Here is a 6,000-nt window from a genome sequence, read left to right as displayed (position 1 = left end):
GGCCCTCACATGAACAATCTGTCTTCATTCACCAGGAGAATTCCTCTGGGTACAGAATTACAGTTATCCTGCTGAAAAAAATTAACTCAAAATATTGCCTTGAATGGCTCAACTGATACAATTAAACAACCAGACAGCCTCAGAAAGAGAATTATCCTAAAAAGATAATTGAACATAGGTATACGTTTATAAACATTAGCAACACCAGCTGGGACAAAGACTGTGGAGAAAATACTCATTTATTTCCCTTTAGTTATGGTCTGGATCGCAGCAGAGACTGCAATTTTTAGTCTTCAAGAGACTTTGTACCAAGCAATTGTGGTGATGAATAAAAGACAGTAATTCTTGAAAACATTTTGTCAAAAATTTTATAATAAGTGTGGTTTTTGGCATTGTTGTCTGTTTGACAGATAGCAACTGTATTAGATATACTTTCTGACTTTTAAATAATTTTGTGAATTTACACACCTATTAGTAGCTTCCTCATTGGATTGTAGAGGTTTTTACTTTTAATTTTTAGTCAGCTCTTCAGCTAAGCATAAAGGTAGAGCTATCACTGTGGAAGATATAATGCACTAAATTAGGTCTCCTGGGGCTTACATGGGAAAAAGAAAGAAGATGATGTGATTAAGAGGAAATTCAGACAGACTGTTATAAAGTTGGCAAAATAAAGAATTTTACGGTATTCCTGCACTAATGTTAGAAGCTTGGGAGAGCATCAGAAACTACTACAGATTTTCATGAATAAACATAATTATAATTGGATCGACAGAGACAATGTAGAACGAGCCTCACAACTGAAATGCTCATCAGTGACACTCTGTACTCAAAATCTAGGGATGGCAAAACTACTGTGGAAATGGCAGGCCTAGTGTAGTATACGCTTGGAGCCATACATTAAAGGGTCATCCTTGAATACATATCCAGGGAATATGATCTCACTTCACATGAGACATGGTTTCAGAGGCTCATTCTTCTTCAGCATTTGTTGGTCGTCCACTTTTGTAGTAGCTCAGAATCACATAATTAACCCAATATCATTTTAGGAGCCAATGCATTACGCTGAAATGCATGGGCTTCAAAAAGAACATGCTCAGAATTACTTGTATATAATAATTGCTTATGGTTTTTATATTAAATCCACTATGAAAAAATGCGGAACAGAGAAGGTAATGTGACTTTTTAAAACTTGGATTTGGCTCTTTTTTGTGTGCTTTCCTCAGAAAATGAGGGTTATGAAATGGTTCTCCTTCTGCAAGTTCCCTGTCTGATAACTGGGAACCTAGTAGCATCAGCAATAACAAAGGCACTGAGATTTCACAGTTGGTATACGTCCCGAAGTTCAGTGAAAAAAAATGACACCTGGGGAGAGAAGAGAGCTGCTACTAATGTTCATTAAAAGAAAGACATGAAGAATGCAGACATTTTACATCCTATTTAACAGAAGTGCTTGGCTGATCTACATACACTGGCCAGCCGGCCAGCACATGCATAACTGAGGTAGTCATACCATGTGCTTCGTCTTGTACAACTAGCAGGTAAAATAAGATAGATTTAGGATATGCTGGGGTATTTGGGTTATATTTGCAAATCATGGTGGGCATTGGAGATATTGCTAGGGAGGAGGTCAGCAAAGGTCTTGGAGAAGACCAGAGTTCTGCAGTGGGTGTGCTATATGGACCTGGGGCAACATGGGATTATTGCAAGAGTATATGCAGGACTAGGTCATAAATCCACAGAAAACGAAACTTTAATATTAACTTCCAGTTTTTAAGGCACCTTATTTTGCTCCTTATCATTTATAACTAGGGTTTGAAAGTATTTTTTTAACTTAAAATTATCAAGAATGTTAAGTTTTGTAATTCTAGGTCTTGTGGAAAGACATTACAGGAGCCTCAACCATTTTATTTTGAAATCTCATACCTTAATTGAAATAGCAAGAAGCTGTATCTTTAATAAGATAACTTTTCTCCATTGTGCATTTTAGCCTTTGGATTTAAGTAAATATATATTTAGTTATAAAACAGTTTGTCTATAAATATGTTTTTATGATTGAACTATGGAATGCATTCACAGATACTTAAAGTTTTTAATTAGAGACTGCTTTATAGATCATGAGTGGTCTTCCATATGAGTTTCTATAGTAAAATATTTTAGAAATACCAACATTCCCAGAAAGCTCAATAAAAGATGATAAACTCCTTAAAAGCTTCTAAATTCTTACTGTATGTACTGTAAGAATTTACAGTACATACAGTATGTACACCATATGTACATATGTACACCACTACACGAAAAAGCTACATAATCCACTTATTTTTGACTGCTGTTTACCTTTAAAGGAATAATTTCATGCAGGGATGATGATTATTTCCCAAAATGTCCTCCATAATTAATTTAAAGAGGTAAATAGTTGTCCTTATATTTTCTTAGCATTTTAGATCCTGAAAAATCTATTGCCAAACCAAATGCCTGTCAATTAAAATAAGAGTAACAATAAACCAGTCTCTTCTCCTCCCAGTTTCTATACTAAATGCAGTTTCACAGAGAAGAAAACTTTACTTCTTCATCAAAAGTTTTGAATATATTTGCATATAGAATAACCAGAAAAGACCAAATTACAACTTACATTTTTATAGTAGAGCTATATCCTATGCCAAATGGAGAGCGCCTTTTCTAGGCTACAGCAAACAAAAAAATCTAGAAGTAATATGTAACTGTAGTACTGCTGTTGCTATGGGTGTTCTGCATGTCCCCTTTGACTACTTTGTCCAGTTAAGATACACTATTAACATACAAGGACAATACAAGGACAGTCAAAATCATAAGTCAAAGTCATGAGACTGGTCTACAAACAATCTGAGATTGTTTTTGTAAGTGCAGGGTTGTGGATTTTTTTATTTCTTTAGATTTGCTTTTTCGTCATCAGATCACTTCTTAAAGTTTTCTCTTCAACCACAAAATCAAGAAACTAATGTTTCGTGTGTGGTTTTTTTTAAAGAAAATCAAGATCACGTAAGAATAAGTAATAAATTATTTATTTATTTTAAATACCAAATAAATTACTATTTATTAAATAAATAATATTATTTATTTATTAATAAATAAGTTTAAGAGCTTTGACAAAAGTACGTGAGACACATGTGAGACTCAAGAGAAAGGATAAACTCTTATACTGCCATATAGTATTTTGCTTGGAAGTATCAGACAAATGGAAAAAAAAACCCAGTTGTAAAGTATCGAGTGAGGCACATCCTGCAAAGTTTCATGCCGTTTCAATTCCTTTAAGCTATGCAATCTCGTGCTCTGGAGACCTTTGAACGTGGCTGGCAGCACTAAGTCTCCGCTAGTCCATGGAGATTGGCCTATGACTTCACAGGTGAAAATGGGGTGAGAAGCTTTTGCAAATCTATCTTTAGACATTTCAGTTAGCTATCTGATTGCAGAGTATTTCCACAAACCATGGGGGGATCCCAGAGGGTGGAAGACAGGGTAGCAGGGCTGGATGTCTGTTCCTGTCACAGGCTCCGCCTGCTCGGCGCTGCTGTCTGCAGGCAACAAACACCTACACAGGCTGGATGGAGGCAACAGGTATCCTTTAAAACTCTTCAACTAGTTTCATGAAGGTATGCTAGGGACTTACATCTGTACTATCAAAGGCTACACAGGAATGGAGGACTTGGAAATACTCCCAAGGCTGGTAAAGAAAGAAGACATAAAACCAGACAGCTATGCATGTTGAATGTATCATAACGTGCACCATCCAGTTTAGGCATAGGCCAAGAAAGTCCCTCTTTTCCACATCTGAGATATTTATACAGGGTTTCCTCAAGGTAGATGCACTTACACTACAACTTTTCCTTTAATCAGAACACTGATAAGATTTCCTTATTTTACTTGGCAATTTTCCAAGCCTTGTAGGAGCATATTTATTTTTAGAACTCTGTTCCTAAGTTAATTTGATTGGAATTAGCCAAAGGGCTCAAAGGTATTAATGGAAAACAGAGGGAGAGATAAACATGAACCTGTGCATGCATGCACACTCACACACATACATATGCGCCATATGCGCCCACACACGCAACTTTGTTATCTTATAAAAAGCAATCTGAAAATACAATTTAAAACAAACCCTTCAGCAGTAATCTGCGTGTTATACAACAGCAAATACATAAAGAACAGCTGACTATTTATTTGGTTTGGAAAATTTCCCTATCGCTCATGAAAAACAAAATTGAAATATAGCATTAAGCTTATACAGGAAAAAAGATTATTTTTATAGTCCCAGAAAGATACTTTAACTATATGCAAGTCCTAGCATAATGAAAGATTCCCTATTTGTCAAGTAACAGCATGGTGGTCTGTAACAAACACTAATATGAGATAGCATGTCACAGATCAAAGCCTCAGTCCTAAAAGACACCGAATAACTCATGAAATCCTAATTATTGTTTTGATTTAATCCAGGCAGTTTGTTTAAAGCATTTTTTAAGGACATGCAAGCATTTTGAAGTAAACAATTTTCTGAAAGCAAAATAGGAAACAATCCGTTTCCCTGTCCTTCCTCTTTTTACTTTGTGGCACACCTATTTTTGATATGATATAAAAAGCACATATCCAACCTCCTAATTCCCTCATCACAATTTTCCTTCAGTACTACTGTCAGCTGTATCATACTGAAGTGGAAATAGATTTCTTTTCCATAGGTCTCCTGCTTTGTGCTTATTATCATATAAGCTGTAACATGATTAAAATGTGCAGTCTTTTAAGATGCAGAACTCGAACTTACAGTTTTGCAGAATCAGGTCATGATTATACAGTTAGTTTAATGTGATTAAATCCTGCCGATTAAATGCTGCTGTCAAATGGGTGGCATGCACTCCTTAACTTGTCTGACTGTGCCCGCTCGAAAGCCTCAGTGCTTGTACCAGCACAAGGAAGATGATGGGAGTGAGCAACTGGGTGCATGGGGAGACAGAGTCAATTTGTGTCAGGTCAATGTGAGCATGTATTTGCAAGGCCTCGTATTTGCAAGTTAGCTGTACAGATGTAGCTTTACATATTTCGATGAAGTATTTCATACAGCTGGGGTACTTTAAAAAAGTGTATTTTCCTTGTAACTGTTGCCTTTTTTAACTAAACAACTCACAAATACTTATTATGAAGAAAGTACTTTTTATTAGTTCGACCATTGGATTTTAATGCGAAAACTCTGAAATCAATGCTATTGCCTACACACCTCAAAACTGACCTTAGGACAATTTATGATCTGCATAACAAGCTGTGTTTTCCCTTGTTCTTCTTGAAGAGAATGGCCTACGCCAAATACCCGTGAAGTCAGTGAACATCTAAAACCTACAGCTTCCTTAATAATCTAGAAATACATAAAAACTGGAACCAAAAATAAATTTGGGGTTGTAACACTCACAACAGTAAGTATAGTCTTACACATTAAAACTGAGACTATTGGAAAAAGATACAAGGGAGCATGTGGCCTACTCAGTGCCTAAAACCCTGAAAATTACAGTCAGTAATCACAGTAGTGGGCATATGCACCTGAACCAACAAAACGTTATCTTAAAAACAGCTCAACTTTTAAAATTAAATGTCATTCCTAATTGGAAAACAAATCACAAAGTGCCACTCAAACTATTTCATTCTGTATGTTTAAAAAGATTTTTTTTCCACATCCCTTTTGCAATCTTTTAATCAGCAGCTGTGTACTTTACATACATGATGAGAATGTTAACTACAAATTAAAAAAAAGAAAATGTTCTGTGGAAATAGATGTAATGTTGCTTTCACTAGCTCCAGTGCAGCAATCCAATTCATTCTAATTCATTCCACAATTGAACTTTCTCTAGACATAATGTAAAGATTTAAGAAGGAGTTTACAAAACTATGACAGCTTCTGTATAACTAGCCCAGTCCTAGCTATGTGCATCCCAATGAATTAATGCAATTCTACTCGCAGCTCTTACCTAAGGTAAGAGAAGAATG

This window comes from Mycteria americana, chromosome 2 (genome assembly GCF_035582795.1).
Source record: "Mycteria americana isolate JAX WOST 10 ecotype Jacksonville Zoo and Gardens chromosome 2, USCA_MyAme_1.0, whole genome shotgun sequence".
Classification (NCBI taxonomy): Eukaryota; Metazoa; Chordata; class Aves; order Ciconiiformes; family Ciconiidae; genus Mycteria; species Mycteria americana.
This window is presented reverse-complemented; position numbering follows the sequence as displayed.